Genomic DNA, 16,698 nt, shown 5'->3' with positions numbered 1-16,698 from the left:
TCCAAGGAGAGCTATAAACACTAGAAAAATACACCTATGCACAAGCTACTTTCCGGTACAATTTCAAGGAGCTCATAGACTCTAGATTCCTGAATTAAGTGGACCTGAATGTCATAACTCCATACTGCCTAGTGGCAACAAACCTTAACGGTCACAGGAATTTCTCAGAGCAGATCTTAAGGGTCAAAGTACAGAGTCAAGAGCAGAGCTCCTCTGGGTTGCAAATTTCTTTCTCCTTTTGAAGAGACGAGGATTATTCCTTCCTGACTGTCCTTTCAGAGCTGACCCTTCACCCTAAGCGGGCAGAGAAAGGCACTGTGAGGGACAAGGGGCCGGGAGGAAGGGGGTTCTTAGTGAAAGCAGGGGGCTCCAACAGATTCGAAGATGAGCCGTAAACTTCGGCCACCCAGTCTCCCGGTCGGTAGTCAACAAATTCTCACCAACATAATGAGTTCCAGTCTTCTCAAGCAGGAAAGAGGGGTAAAACGGAAGACTGTCTTACTGCCCTCTCGGGAAAAGGGGCAGACCAGGCAGCATGCACGTGAAGAGCCCTGGACCCTGCGACTACCGCGTAACTTCTATTAACTTTGTAAGATTCCTAAGCCTCCGTTTTGTCCTAAGAACGGGAATTAGCAGAATGAACCTCGTACTTTGGTTGTGAGGTAGCTAAACCACCTACACACTGTTTTGCACCTGGAAGCACTCAATAATTATGAGCTGTTCTTTATTAGTATTAAATAACAACTGGAAGGAAGGACGTTGCCTGCTTACCAGTCGTGTGGGCCTGGAGTCCGCTCAGAGGAAGGAGAGCGGCGCGCAGAGAGCTGGCCGGGGGGCGGGGCCGGGGGCGGGGCCGGGGGCGGGGCCGGGGGCGGGGCCGGGCGGGGGCGGGGGCGGGGGCGGGGGCGGGGCCGGGCGGGGGCGGGGCCGGGGGCGGGGCCGGGCGGGGCCGGGGGCGGGGCCTGCGCCACCTCCCGGCCTCCCGCAGCCGCAGGCCGGGCTACTTCTCTGCTTTTGCCCTCCTTCCAGGGAGGCGGCCTCTTGCCTTGTCGGTGTTCTGGAACTCCCCAGACAGAAATGCGCAGATCCTCAAGGGGTTCCCTGCCCCCCCCCTTTTAGCCACGGACTGAGACTTCCTCATCTACGGATGGTTCAGTCATAGAGTCAAAAATTACTGGACTCAGAGAAAGATGAAGGCCAGCCTTTTATTTTGATTAGAAACAATCCCGGAGGGGAGAATGGACACTTGTATATGTACGGCTGAGTTCCTTCGCTGTTCACCTGAAACCATCACAACACTGTTAACCAGCTTACACCCCAATAAAAATAAAAGGTTAAAAAGAAAGAAACCGTCCCAGAGGTGACGTGATTTGCCCAAAGTCGGCAACTTCCTGAAATTAGAAACCAATCGGAAGACTTCCATGTGGGTGTTCTTTCCGCTGTTATCAGGTTACCTCAGAGTCTTAGGATCTGCTTTTGAAAAGGAATGAAGAGTTCGGTTAGGGAGAGCCACTGAAGGAAAAAATATTCGGATTTGGTAACTGCTTATGGCAGGGGTTGAGAGAGTGGGGGGTGATACAGTGTGTAATCGGCTTCCCCCCAAAAAACACAAATGTATACAATTTTAGAATTGCTTTAGATCATGAATTTTAGTTGAGTGCATCTTCGGGCGGGGGTGGGGGGGCGGAACTTAACCTCTTTTGTTTACCCAGCCAAGTGCCTAATGCAGAGTACCTAGTAAACGTTGGCCACCTGAGTGACCGCGTGGCTGGGCGCGCCCCATCCACCATGGAGGGTTTGCTGGAGGGTTTGTGGAGCCAAGCCCCACCTGGGAGGCACGTAGTCTGTCTTTTCTAGTTTTTCTCAGTTATGGCTTTGCCCTGAATATTCTTTGTTCATAAATCCTTGACTGCATCTCTTGATTATTTCCTTAGGATATTTGCCTAGATGTGGGATTACTGTGAAGGGTATGCACACATTTAAGGCTCTAGATTTAGAACCCCTCCAGCGGTGCAAGAATGAGTCAGCTTCCCAGCGAGCTGGTTCTAACTAGGTATTAACAGACTTCATTTTATTTATTTATTTATTTATTTATTGCCATCTTGATAAAACAGAAGTATTTTATTTGCCTTTCTTTTTGGACTAATAAGATTGAGATTGAAGTAATTTTAAAGAAATACTATAAGGAGCCCGGAGAAATCCTTGTGTGGGGTAGGAGACCAGTGAAATGCCCTTAGGGGAAACCTAAGGGCACCTATTGTTTGGAGCAATTTGACCTGAAGATGTAAACACCTGAGCCTTTCTAGAGAGCCTCCCCCTGGGCCAAGGAGGGGAGCTGTGATTTACACCTTTCCTTCTGCTACTTTCATTTCCTGTTGAGTTAATATTTTAAAACTAATGAAAAACCAGTATACCTGTCTTTAAGGACAGCAAGAGAAGGTAGAAGTGGGAAAACCATTTTAAGTGAAAGCCCTGGAGAAAGGGGAGGGGTGAGTGGTGAACTGTGAAACTTGTTTCCAGAAGATGGGAGGTAAGGCCTTGGGGGTCTGCTGCCAGTCTGGAGGGGCCGAAGATGGGGTCTAGAGACTTTGTATGTGAAAGGCTGCTCTTTGGTTGTGGAACTTACGAGGACAGGGGTCCCCGAAGGACCTGGAAAGTGCTTTTAATGCACTTTGGAGGCTCACAGTTAAATCTCCAGGGACAAAGGAAAGCAGTAAGGAAGTGGAGGGAGCCATGCAGCAGAGTGCTGAGAAAGGAGCTTGTGGTTTTCCCAGGGAAGAGGCAACACGAGCTGGGGAGCTTTTCTTGGTTTATGAAACAATGAGGACTTCCCACTCTGCCAGAGCCAGGAACCAGCCCCAGCTCTTCAGAGGTCCACTGGGTTCTTTTACAAACCAAACGGAGGAGGATGACTATTTTACAAATGTTTACAGGCAGTTTTATTTACTAAACTAGCTCTCATTTACTCTCAACTAAATTTATAGTCCTAATTGCCATCATTAGCATTTTTCTTGATAATAAACATACAAGATGTGTTTTATAGTTGGTGGGTTTTTTTTTAAATTAGCTTTGTGGGGGAGTTTATTTTCTTGATTGCTTTAAATTTCCTATTAAAGTCTTAAACAATCAGCTTCTTGCAGCTCAGCAATCTGTGATTTTTTTCTGTCATTTTAATTCTTCTGAAAGAGCTTAAGCCAAATATGAACCAGTAGTTCTTAGAGGTTTAAATGAGTGATTTCAAAATCTTGTCACACTTCAAAAATCACTTAGCTACTTTTAGAAAAAAATTACAGTTGCCCCTGCCTCCTTTTTGAGAGACTAATTTTATAGGGTTGGGACATCCCCTGGAACTGTTTTTTGTTTTGTTTTGTTTTTAAGCCTCCTTTGTGATCTTTTAGGGAACTTATGCCTAAATGTTTATCTTTTTTTTTTCTTTTAAAATGGACTTTTGAAATGGCAGCTTTAACTTCTAAAATACTAACTAATACTTTGCATTTCTGGAGAACACTCCTTTTCACCTCCCTCCCCACTTGGCCCAGGCTTCATCTCTCCAGGCTCTGCAGTCCTTGCTTGACACTCACTGCCCTGTGTTCTCTCTGGTTCCTGTGACTCCTGGTTTTCCTTCCTGGCAGCATATTTGGGCTTTTCTGTTGTTCACTGGCCTCTCTTCTTGTACTGTCTTTCAAAGCACTGTTGCTGCTCAAGGTGTCCTGGAAACTCTGGTGGGCATATTATCCACTTCCACGATCGATCACTGATCGGCATTTGGATGCTTACTGTTCTCTAATCTGCATCTCTCACTCTTCCTGTGGGAAGCCCTCCAGATGCCTGTGTCAGCTGCCTAGAGAGCACCTACTCTCGGATGTCCCACAAAGCACCTCACACTCCCTGTTTCTCCAATATTGAGCTTCTCACCATGTTTGTCCCCTGTGTTTCATATCTCAGAGAAAGGCTTTCCCAAGTTATTCAAGGAGAAACCTGGGGATACCAGAGACTCTGTTCAACTTGCATTCTACAAGGTGGTGACAGTCAGTCTCTCAGCCTCACGGATTCCAGCTCCTTCAAATCTCTAGACTCCCATTTTGTCCCTTCAGTCACTCCTTAGATCAGAATTCCCCAATGGCCTGCCTCATTCTCTCCACAACAGGGTAATCAATTTTAGTCTCCAGCTTTAAGTTCTCCATCCTCCCAGGATAAAGTTCACCTTCACAAATCTGGGTTAAAAGGTCACACACCCTCTGGGCCCTGCTGGTCTCTCTACCACACCTCTCCTCCCATGGAAGGCACTTTCCCCACAGCCACATGGAGTTACAGCTGCAACCTGCCCTACCGGCCACTCCCCACCCCCTCCTCTTCCACCCCGTCAATTACTCTTCACTCTTCAGGTCCCAGCTTGGACACTGACAGAGAGCCTTTGAGATGGCCTCCTGCTATTCATGCCCTTGAGTGTGAGCTGGACTTCCTGATGTGATTCTGGAGAAGAGAAGATGGCCGAAGTGACAGGCTGCTCCTTTCAGGCACCCTCCCCCACCTTACCTGCTCTGTGGGAAGTTAGTTGCCCTGTTGAAATGCTCTGTGACGGAGGGGAAGGCTCCAGCCAGCAACCTGTGAGGAACTGACTCCTATCAGTGACTCAGAACTGGGTCCTCCACCAGCTGAGCCTTCAGATGAGAGGACCGCCTTGGCCAATGGCAGTAGTGCCCCCCGCCTGCCCCATGAAAGGCCTTCAGCCTGAGGGCACCTGGCTGAGCCACACCTGGATTCCTGACCCCAAGAAACTGTGAGATAATAAACGTTTGTTGGTGAAGCAGTTCTGCTTTTGTTAACTTGTGACACAGGAATAACCAGTACCACCTCTGGACCCCTGCCCTCCCTCCACACCAACTTCAGAGTCCTTCTGAGTTCCAGTTTCCACCTGTCATGATCAGAACTTAGCCTGAGTAATAGAATTAGGATTTTTCCTGATATCTGCCTCCAAACTGCAGACTATGGGGGAAAGTAGGCTAGGAGGGAAGAAGGTCCCATTTCCTTCCGGAGACCCTGACTCCCACTCTGCTCCTACCACACCTTTGCACACCACAGCATCACACCCAGCAAGCGCCCCGAGGAAGAGGCTTGGGCAGCAGAGCCACACCCGCAGTCCCCACGCCCCGGCCAGTACACAGCGGGCCCACAGGCCTTTGTGGGCGCACTGCCCTCTCTGAGGAGGAGGGTGGAGAATGGAGTCTCTCTTTGCTCCTTCACACACAGCCTCAGGCCATGCTTTTGCAAGGGATCAGAGCCTGGAGAGCTGAATGGCAGGTGGGGAAGGAGGGCGGCACAGTTCCTCCAGCCAACTTAACTGTCACACTGTTCCAAGTGTGGTGGGGAGGCCCTGCAAAAAGTGAAACAAAACCAAAACCCCACTAGCCCAGGGTGCTTCCTGCTGCTTTCATTTTCCGGTGACTCAAGGCACAGGTCACTCGCCATCTCAGACCTATCCCTGAGCTCTGAATACAGTTCCTGGTTCCCAGCACCCGCCTCAGGGCAGGTATCAGCACTTCCGTCCCTATGCCTGCTGTATCAGGAAGGTGGCATCTCCCAAGGCCCCGCCCCCCACCCCTGCTGCCAACCAGCCAACATCTCTATTGTGCCCAAGCTGGATGAATGAATGTTTGAGACACATGCCTGGGTTTTGAACACTTCTCTATTTCAGAAGAAAAGTTTCTAAATAACACTGCACGCATGCATGGCATGGGCTTCTGTCCTGCCCCACTCCCAGCAGTTTTCTTTTGGGCCTTCCTCCTACAGTGGCTTTCTGCTAGCTGTTGTCTGTGGCTAAAAAGGTTCTGCTCTAGAATGTGGTAGTGTGGTCATGGGAAGCACACAATTTTGAGGGCGCAGATCTGCTTTCAGAGCTGGATTCTGTCATTTAGGATATCTGCCCCTGATTGTGTTACTGGCCGGCTAGGCCTCATCCTCTGGATGAGGTCAGCTAAAAAGCTGTTTGCCCTGGTACTGTGATTAGTTTACCCCAGTACTGTGATTAGATGAAATAAACCATGAATATGACTATGCAAGGCATCTGTAGTAGTAAGTGTTCAATAATTGCTTCTTGTGTGTTTTAAAAGGACTTTAACCATCCTTGTAATTTTTCCTTGGAAATTAAGCTAAAGAAGATTGTTGATGTCTAGTTGACAAAGTGCCACTTTAGGTTTTTTGTTTGGTTTTTTGGCAGGAGGTGGAGTAGGAAAAGATTGAAGGGTTAGGGGACCACTGTTTTACTGGTTTCTAATCTGACTCTCCCATCTGCTGTTCTGGGCAGTACAGTAGAAACAGCTGCTCAAATGCACAAGGAATGGATGTGCCTGAACCTGCCTCCGACTCCCAGGTGGTAAGGTGTTTTTCGTGTTTGTATTCAGACCTCTGTGCCTCTGCTTTGGCCCTGTCACAGGTGAAAGGGAATTGCTCATGTCACTGGGAGAAGACAAACGCAGTGGCTCACATGAGGTCTACGCTCAGCCATTAGCAGCAGGTATACAGACTCAATTTCCAGATCAATAAACAGCTTGACTTCAAAAATTAAGTGCATTCGACTTTCTTTTCATTGCCCAGAGTACACACAGGGGGTCAAATAACAAGTCAGCAGTCTTTTCAAATCAGTCCAGTTTAGGCCTAGAGCATGCCAGTGCCTGCGTGATGAGAAGAGTCAGACACACTGTGGTGAGATTTTTAGATATTTAAATCGACTGTAGAAGTGTCTGCACCTACAGAAAATTCATTGTAACTGTTCATCTTTCTTAACAATGTGAAAAGTTACCATAGTGTGGTAAACCTAGGTTTAATCAAAACTTGAGTCCTGAAGTCGACATACTTACTTCCTTGATACCATAAAGAGGAAGGGGAAGTATAACAAGATATTTTAACAGTGGGAGAGGTAATCTGGCATTTTTTTTATAAAGTCAGCACTTCAAATAATATTCCAAAGGGGCATCTCCTCTCACCTAGTCTCAGCAACTGTGTCTGAACTTGCTCTCCACCAGAGCCACTTAGAGTTGTTTGCCATTTAAAATGATAAATACCAGTCATCACATATAATCATTGGTAAGACACTTAAACAAAGCAAAATAAAGATGTCAGGGAAGGAGGCTGACAGGATTTGACTGGTTGCTCAGACAGGAATGCCTGACTTTATTTAAGTCATAATGCCCAGATCCTCAGCTTTGAAGATCCCCAAACTCCCTATTTTGCTGTATTGGAGGTAATCACTAGGGTTCACAGTGGGAGCTAACAGTAACTAAACTCCTAAGAAACTGATGTGCAAAACCAGCTGCCAATTTATAGTTTCATAGTAATAAACTATAATACCAAGAGGACCAAATGGTCAGCCCAGTTGTCTCCCTTATGGGAATAGACATGAGCAGCGGGCAGCCACGTGTTAGTGTAGGATAATAGAAGTCAGAGACCAGGAGCTCACATCAGGATCTGAGAGGTCAAGAAACCCTTCACTATCATGATAAATGAAAACCCACATTATAAAACAGTATGTCCAGTGTAACCCCCACTTTGATTATTTGTTTATTTTTCTTTTTTTGTTATGCTGTGTGGCTTATGGGATCTTAGTTCCCCAATCAGAAATCGAACCCAGGCCCTCGAGAGTGAAAGCATGGCATACTTAGCACTGGACCACCAGGGAATTCCCCCACCTTTGTTTAAAAATAAAAACAAACCTGGAAAAACATACATCATGATGTTTTAATAGCAGTTATAATCTCTTTGTAATGGCATTATGAGCGATTTTTATTTTTCTTATATCCACTTTAGATGTTTTCTACAAAGTAATTATGAGTTCCTTTTGAAGAAAGAAAATAAAGGATAAGTTAAAAGTTCAACTTTAGAGTCTTTGTTAAGTAAATCAAGAAAATCTACATGGAAAGCTATGCTGTCATTAAATATCATGTTGTAGAAGAGTTTTTAATGCTTGAGAAAGTATTAATAGCAGTTAATATTTGTGAGGTGCTTACCACGTGTTAGGCACATGTGCTTTATGTGTCTGAACTCACTTAATTCTGTACCAGGTTTGCAAGGTAGATGAGGAAGCTGAGGCTGAGAAACATGAAGAAACTTGCCAGTGTCACCCAGCTGATCCCAAGGTCAATTTTCTCTTCCACAAAATTTTCTCTCCCTTCCTGACATTAGCTCATCAGATTGATATTTGAATTCAAGAAGATAACAAATATAAAGAAAAGAATTCCAGTGCCCATAACGGGCGTCAGCAAACTTCAGCCACAGTCCAAATCCAGCCCTGTCACCTGGTTTTGTATTTTATGTGAGCCATGAGCTAAGAATTGTTTTCACAGTTTTAAATAGTTGGAAAAAATGAAATCAGAAAGAGAATAGTATTTTGTGACACGTGAAAATTACATGAAATTCAAGTTTAAGTGTCCAAAAATAAACTTTTACTGGAACACTATCAAGCTTATTCTTATTTGTCTGTGGATGCTTTTCTGCTCTGCTGGGATGAGTAGTTGAGACAGAGCCTGAACCGCAAAGCTTAAAATATTTACTATGTGACCCTTTACAGAGAAAGTTTGCCAAAAGCCCCGGGTGAGGTCTAGCACTGATTATAATAGTTACATGAAGAAGCCTAATATTAATCAGTTAAAGCAGTGGTCTCTGACTTTGGCCGCACTTCAGAAGCTCCTTGCATGCTCCACTGGTCGCCCTCCCCTGCTCCCCTGCACAACCGCAGCTTATCCTGCAGCAAGGTAGTTGGGAAGTTTGTATTTTCATGTGCATACTGTGTCTCATATGTTTGTGTTGACATATATATCCTAGTTAATTTTGACAATAGTCCAATGACCCCAGTTTTACAGATGAGGAAACTGAGGCTCACAAAATGAAGGTAGTTTGCTGAAAAAGTATATAGTTTAGCAAGTGGCAGTAATACCAGTTTTCTGGAGCTGGTTTAGTGAGTATTCTTACTACACATGCTGCCTCTCTGCACCTCTCTTGCTGTTTCACAAGCTTTGTTTACTGTATTCTCTACAACTGTTGATCACTTCCTATTTGGGGTTGGCACCCCAATCCCACATAAAAATCAAACATCAGCCCACTAAGAGGAGTAGCTAATCCTCTGGCCAACCACAATTTACTAATGGGCAAAAACTAACCTCCTTTCAGCCCCAGGTAACATTTAAATCTCAGTGTATTTGAACCCAGTTCTTCCGAAACTGACCTTGTTGTCTTATTGAGGGACACTGTTGGTGGATATTCTCAGTGGAGGCAAGCACAATGGCAGGTTGTTGGGGATTTTTGTTTGGACAGGTGTGACTCCATTAAAAACCACACTATGCAGACTTTCACCATTCCACAGGGCACTTGTGTAATCTTGTATGCGCTCATTTTTACAAAGTGAAAATGGCTTTTCCTTTGTACTTTTGCATTTGAGTACCTCATGCTTGCTGGTAATGCCAACTAATAGCAAATGAAAGATTCATAAATAATGTTAAATCCAGTGGCAGAGTGTTTCTTAATGTCAAGTGTATTAGTAAACTTTGATTCTGTTTTTTTTTTTTCCTTCTTCATGTAGAAGATGTGTTTATTTTTTCACTATTTTCATGGTTCTTTATAGACTGCTACTTCGATTGAGTCTTTTTCCTTCTGGCATATTTAATTTCTCCCTCATTGATTCCATACCCTTGTGGCCACTCAGTAGGGCAGGGCAGGCCAAGGGGAAGAGAGTGTTGGGTTCTTTGCCAGCACTAGCTTGGAAGCAATGTTGTCTAGTGAGTGACTCTGCTTGCCGAAAGCGTGAGCAATACCTCTGGGACCCAGAATCAGTAGAAGGTGTCGTGCAAAGTTGCTGCTTTCCTGGAAGAGCAAGTCTTAAATAGTTAATGATTGTAAAGAAACTCATTAAGTGAGGCATATTTTACCTCCTTTTCTGTCATCGTTGTAACAGAGGATTCAATCAACTTTAATTTATTCAGCCAGGTGCCTGTGGAAGCTGCCTCGTTTGTTTGGCTTTGTTTTCATGAAATCCCTTGTCAACTGTGTTCCAAGCATCAGTGAGCTAATCCTGCCCCTCTGTCAGATTCACAGTAGACAAAGGCCACTAGCACAGAGTCCCCACAATGAGGACGGCAGAGGATCTATTAATGTGTCAGTTGCCTGTGAATTACAGCCAAGATATTTGCCTAACATATGGCATAAGGTTATCATGTTGTAAAGCATCTCATTGGAAGTCAAGTATCCATGCCCGCTTATAGATGCTCATAACTACTTAGTTGTATAAAAAATTATGCCCAAGGACAAATATCCTTGGGAATTTGATGCAACCACTAAATTACAGTAGAGTTAATCTGTTGGGAGCATTTTACTTTTTATAGGATAAAAATAAATCAGAGATGAAATCAGAGCAGCTTTTAGGGATAAAGTGGAAAAACTGCCACATTTAGTTCTAATCCTCAATTAGGACTGAGAGGAGGGGTCTGTGGGCAGTAAGAGTGTTATGAGCAGAGTCCATTTTATCCACGAAGACATTCAAATGGAAAGGAATAAGATAATGTCATGGAGACAGATATCACCTGGTTTTCTGATTGCCCCTCCATATAGGCCTAAGAGGTTTGGCTTCCACTTTTGCTGATTAGGAATCTTTAATCAGTAGCCCCAAGTTAAAAGAACTCAGATACTAACTCACTAACAAAGCTCAAAAACAGGAATGTATAAAACAGAATGCCAAATTATTCATTTCCAATGAGAAATAGAATGGCCCAACTTAACAGTTACTGAGTCAACCTAATCAAAGATCTCTCTTCTGGCCAGTAAGAGAGGCTGCCTTTTCCTCTTATTGATTTTCCATCCACTGACCACCTCCCACCCTGATTTCTTGCTATAAATTTCCACTTTTCCTTGTTATGTTCAAAATCGAGCCCAAGCTCTCTTCCATACTTGTAAAAACCACCCACTGTGATGGTACCTGAATAAAATCTCCCTCATCATTTTTTAATGATGTTGAGAATAATTCTTATAAGGACACAAGTTACATGAGGTAATGACTCACAGTGTGACACCTTAACTACAGCTGAACCTTAAACAACACGGGTTCAAACTGCATGGGTCCACAGTACTACACGATCTACAGTCGACTGAGTCCACAGATGTGGAACCAAGGATATGGAGGGCAAACTAAAGTTACATGCAGATTTTCAACAGAGTCACTGTCCCTACCCCTCCACCCCCATCCCAACTGCTTTGTTCAAAGATCAACTGTAACACAACTGCAATGACCTTATTTCCAAATAAGGTCACATCTGAGGTGCCAGGGTTTAGGACTTTAGTGTCTCTTTTGGGAAACACAATTCAGCCCATAACAGGCAACTTCTCCAGAATGCATGGTGGGCATTCTGATGGTGCCTCCCACACTCTTATTCTTTCTTCTGGTAGTGCACCACCCTCCTTCTGTCCCCTCTTTCCAAACCTGAGATTCCACACCTCTGGCCACACAGGACTCAAGCAGGGCCTGTGGCTGGTCAGTTAACACCCTTCCCCCAGATTTCTCTAAGCAGAGTCAGGGTGGGGGAAGCCCTCCCCCACTGGGATGTGGTAGTTGGGCATGAAACCTTAGACCTGCTGCGCTATGTCCCCAAATAAGTGGAAAGGACTCGTTTACAGGATGAGCCAATGAAGCCACCAAAGCGAAGAAGCTGAGACGAGGGCAGAGCCCAGGCTTGGGGTTCTGGCTCCCAGCTTTCCCCAGGCTCAGCATTGGCCCTTCCAGGGTCATGAGAACTAGTCAGGCCTTCTCTGTGCTCAAACAAGTTTGAGTCGGGACCTATGATTTGAAAGGAAAAGAGTCCCAGGAGAAGACAAAAGGTAAAGAGCATTAAGTGGATCCTTGAGGGCTGTGTCATTTGGGAAAACCTTGGAGAGAGCCCCTTGGGAAGGATAACTTCCCCCAGAGAAGCAGAGGGGCTAGAACCCTTCTCTTCAGAAGAGAAGGGAACCCTGAGACATACTTGGGGACACTTCGTGGGCTGAGGCAGGTGGCTTGCTACAGGAGAGCCACTGAATCAGAAAACTTGGTGTTAAAACTGAGGTGGACTCAGTTATGACCCTGTAGGACCTGAAGATACTTGAATTAGCAATGAGAATGCAAGTTATCAAAAGGCTGGCTGATGAGCCTAGAATCCTAGCAAGGGGTATTGACATGAGTTGAATGACTTAACTGTTTACTGGCACCAGGCTCTGACATCTGTTTTTATAACAGAACATGCCTATCAGAAGACTATTAATCTATTCATTATTCAACAAATATTTATTAAGAGCCTTTGATGTCCCAGGCACTGCAGTAAGAATGACTATATACTGATATGCAAAAGATGTGAACTCCCCTCCCATGGAGTTTTTACTCTATGGAGGAAAAAAGATATTTGACAAATAAACATTCTACTAAACGTACAATTTGTAGTAAATGTGAAGAAAAAGTTATGGGAATTGAGAATTTTAGATCAGAAGGTCAAGAAAGTCCTCTCTGAGACTACTGAGGCTTGAAGTTGAGTAGAAGTTAGCCAGGTATGGGGAAGGGTGGTAAGGCAGGAAACAAAAGGAGAATCCACATGAAAGAAACAGTGTATGCAAAACCCCTGTGTCCAGAAGGAGCTTGACAAGAAATGAGAGAGAAGCATGGCTGAAGAATAACTAGGGTGGGCGTAGAGTGGCCTAAGAAGAGCCTAGAGAGATGGGCAAAGGCCTAATGTAAAGATCCTAGAGTCTATCTCAACTAATTAATGTTCCAAGGCACCTTTTAAGAAAGAGAAGTGATTGAAGGACATAGAGAAAAGAGAGACCAATTAGGAGGTTGTTTGCAATAGTTCAGATGAGAGAAGATGATGGATGATGGCAGAGACGTCTGCATTTGAGACACTTGTTGAAGGCAGAATTTATGGCTCTGGGCCTGGTGTACCTATCATAGGTGACATGAGGGAGGCATTGAGAATGACTTTCAAGTTACTGGCTTGAACTTTTGGTGGTTGGTAGTGCCTAAATGAAGTGAGAAATAATAAAGAAGGATGTTGCAAAGAGACAGGCAAGCAGAATCAAAGAGTGACTTCAGGTTCAACATGTTCAGTCTAAGACTCTTGGAGGACTTTCAGGTGGAGATAGAAAATACTAGTTGGATAGTCAGTCTTGTGATATAGGGAAGATCTAGACTGCTGGTAGAAATCTGTGAATGACTGGAAAAAAAGCAATTGGGATAGGATAGTTGAGACTGCCTAAGAACAGAGTATAGAGCAAGAGCAGAACCTAAGGATTGAGGGAACTTTTTGCAGTGAGTTGTTGGGTATAACGGAGAAGGCAATGGCACCCCACTCCAGGACTCTTGCCTGGAAAGTCCCATGGATGGAGGAGCCTGGTAGGCTGCAGTCCATTGGGTCGCTAAAAGTCGGACACGACTGAGCGACTTCACTTTCATTTTTCACTTTCATGCACTGGAGAAGGAAATGGCAACCCACTCCAGCATTCTTGCCTGGAGAATCCCAGGGATGGGGGAGCCCAGTGGACTGCCGTCTATGGGGTCACAGTCAGACACGACTGAAGTGACTTAGCAGCAGCAGCAGTTGGGTATAAGCCAGTGTGTTAACAAAGGGAACTGAGAAGGCACAGCCAGACAGATGGCAGAAAAACCAAGAGAAGGCAGTGTCACAGATTCTACAAGGAGAGTGATATGAGGAGCCACTCCTCGTGAAGTCCAGTAGGATGAGGATGGAAAGGTATTGAATTTGGTGGTCTCATCAAGAGCTTCCTCAACGGAGCAGTGGGAGGGTAAGCTAGACAGGAAAGGGTAGAAGGATCAATGGGAGGTGGGCAATGGAGTTAGGAAGAAGTGTAGACAGTGCTTTCAAAACCTCTATTTAGGGAATTCCCTGACAGTCCAGTGGTTAGGACTCTGTGTTTCCACTGCCGGAAGGCCTGGGTTCAACCTCTCATCAGGGAACTGAGATCCCACAAACGCATGGCGTAGCCAAACAACAATAACAGCAAAACCCTCTAGGGCTTCCCTGGTGGCTAGGACAGTAGGACGGTAAAGAATCTGCCCGCGATGACAGAGACCCAGGTTTGAGCCCTGAGTCAGGAAGATCCCCTGGAGAAGGGAATGGCTAACGACTAACACTTTCACTTCACTTTCACCATGGGAGGCAGAGAAATGGTACTGTGACCAAAGAGAGAATATGGGGTCAAGAGGGGCAGGATTTAAATATGAAAGATAATAGAGCATGTGTGTTAGTGGCTTAGTCATGTCCAACTCTATGGGACCCCATGGACTGTATGTAGCCCACCAGGCTCCTCTGTCCATGGGATTTTTCAGGCAAGAATACTGGAGTGAGTTGCCATTTCCTCCTCCATAATAAAGCATATCTGAATGCAAATGAGAATTATTCCCACTGAGCGGGAGATAAAGCACAGGGGAGATACAAGCCAGGATCCAGGAAGTAGCCTGAGAGAAGGCACTCTCCTCTGGGCAGGGTAACACCTGACTCCAGCTGTGTGTTGCTTTTGTTGATGACCTTTCCTCCTCATCCTACTCCTTCTGGTTGGCAGAAGAATGCTTCATTTTCGTGAATCATTTAACTGTGAGTCAGAGTCTACGTCTGTCTTTGTGTTGTGTTTTGGTTTTATAGTTTTGTTCTTTGGAAAGAATTTCCATTTTCCTTAGATACTATACTAATGAGAAATATTCTGTCCCAAGGTAGCCTGGGTGGTGTGATTGGAATACCTAGTAAAATTTATTCTTGCCCCAAAGTATCATTTAGTAAGAACTAATAATAATTAACTTAAGTACAGGAGTTACCTTTAAAGAGCATCTTAATTTCACAGGTATTACCTCCTTTCATCTTTTTTTTTCCCAGCCAGGCTTCACAGCTTGTGGGATCTTAGTTTCCCAGCTCGGGATGGAGTTCTGGCCCTTGGAAGTGCAAGTGCGGAGCCCTAACCAATGAACCACCAGGGAATTCCCTCCTTTCATCTTTTATTTTTTTACACTAAAAAAATTTCTTTTATTGGAGTATAGTTGATTTACAATGTTGTGTTAGTTTCAGGTGGACAGCAAAGTGAATCAGTTATGCAGATACATATATTCATGCTTTTTTTAAGATTCTTTTCCCATATAAATCATTACAGAGTATTGAATAGAGTTCCCTGTGCTCTAATAAGATAGCAGGTCTTTATTACTTACCTATTTTATAAGAAACTCTGACATGGTCTTTATTATTATTATCTCCACTAGGAAAATAAGAAACTGAGACCAGGAGAAGTTAAGTAATTCATAACTTTTTAGAGCCGATAAATGGCAGATCCTTGGTAGTTTAAACCCAAAATTCCAAGAAAAGCTCTAACTGTGTCTTTATAGATGTAGTTTCATTGCCCTTGAGATAGATGTAGATGATGAAACAATCTCAGATAATCTGACAACACCCCTCAATTGTCAGCCTCTAAGAACAGGGACAGGGAACGGGGGTAGAAACAAAAAGCCCGCATTTGAAGTTCAGCTCTGAAAGCCCCTTGTGAGTGCCCTGAACCCCATCACCTGGGAATCTTTCACAGATAATCATCATTCCACAGAATTCAGCTCATGTTCTCACAAGCAAAACTGAGACTGAGAAATGATTTGGTTCCTGTGGACAATCAGACTGGAACCAGGCATGAATTAACTGCAATTAACCAGGAGGAGGCTTATATTGTTACCTTTCTTGTACCAGCACACAAAGTGGAGGATAGAATAGAGGTTTCTCATAACTTAATTTTCTGAAAATAGTGTTTACAGTTGGGATGAGATAATGGATATGAAATCCTCTTGAAAACAGTGCATTCACATTGCTGTGTGATGGTGGTGGGGGAAGGGAACTGGCAGCTCATGGTATTACCCTAGAGTTCAGGGTCTGTGAGCCAATAACCCTTCCTCCTCCCAGGGAGTGTGGAGCCTACAGAGCCTCCCTGAATCCCCCAACTGTGGTGCTCCATTTACCAATGGGCCCTTAGCTCTTCCAACACATGGGAAGCCCAAGAATACTGGAGTGGGAAGCCTATCCCTTCTCCCTTCTCCAGCAGATCTTCCCCACCCAGGAATCGAACCGGGGTCTCCTGCATTGCAGGTGGATTCTTTACCAACTGAGCTATGAGGGAAGCCCCTCCATCACACCAAAGAGATTCAAAATGGAAGATGGACAGTGTACTTTAGAAGCTTCACAGTTCAGAAGCCTAAATCGACTCTTTGTTTATGCAAAGTAAAGAAAGGTTTTGGAAAATGTCCACCATGTAGTTAAGTTGTAGGACTACTCGACACACATTTATTGATAGGCAAACTGAGAAAAGCCACCCTTTTCTCAGAAAATGATCCTATATAAACTAAGAAGATAAAATGATAGGTGCAATATTTGGATTCAAAAGGACGAGGGGTGGGATGGGGTGGGAGGTGGGAGGGAGATTCAAGAGGGAGGAAACATACATATACCTATGGCTGATTCATGTATGGAAGAAACCAGCACAATATTGTAAAGCAGTTATCCTCCAGTTAAAAATAAATTTAAAAAAAAAGGGCTGGGGTACAACCTCATTCCTATCACTTATAAGATGTGAGGTCTTACTTTATTTCTCTCAAGCTCACTTTGCTCAGTGATACAATGAGTGTGATAACAATAATAATGCTTAGTTCACAGC

The 16,698-nt window shown here is 44.6% G+C and overlaps 2 long non-coding RNA genes across 2 annotated transcripts in view; one reads left to right on the top strand and one right to left on the bottom strand.

The window, feature by feature from the left end:
• The window catches only part of LOC139030620 (uncharacterized), a 42,708-nt gene extending 41,868 nt beyond the window's left edge, over nt 1–840 (bottom strand). Inside the window, exon 1 of the long non-coding RNA XR_011483012.1 lies at nt 772–840. This is a non-coding gene — a long non-coding RNA (uncharacterized lncRNA). The remainder of the gene's footprint in view (nt 1–771) is intronic.
• Nucleotides 841–1,093: 253 nt separating this feature from the next.
• On the top strand, nt 1,094–4,810 carry LOC139030689 (uncharacterized). Its single transcript, XR_011483098.1, has 3 exons — nt 1,094–1,537; nt 1,935–2,053; nt 4,386–4,810. It is a non-coding gene; the product is annotated as an uncharacterized lncRNA (long non-coding RNA).
• The last annotated feature ends 11,888 nt before the right edge of the window (nt 4,811–16,698 follow it).

This window comes from Odocoileus virginianus, chromosome 23 (assembly GCF_023699985.2).
Source record: "Odocoileus virginianus isolate 20LAN1187 ecotype Illinois chromosome 23, Ovbor_1.2, whole genome shotgun sequence".
NCBI classification, from domain to species: Eukaryota; Metazoa; Chordata; class Mammalia; order Artiodactyla; family Cervidae; genus Odocoileus; species Odocoileus virginianus.
The sequence above is the reverse complement of the archived record's forward strand: the minus strand, read 5'-3'. Positions and strand labels throughout refer to the sequence as shown.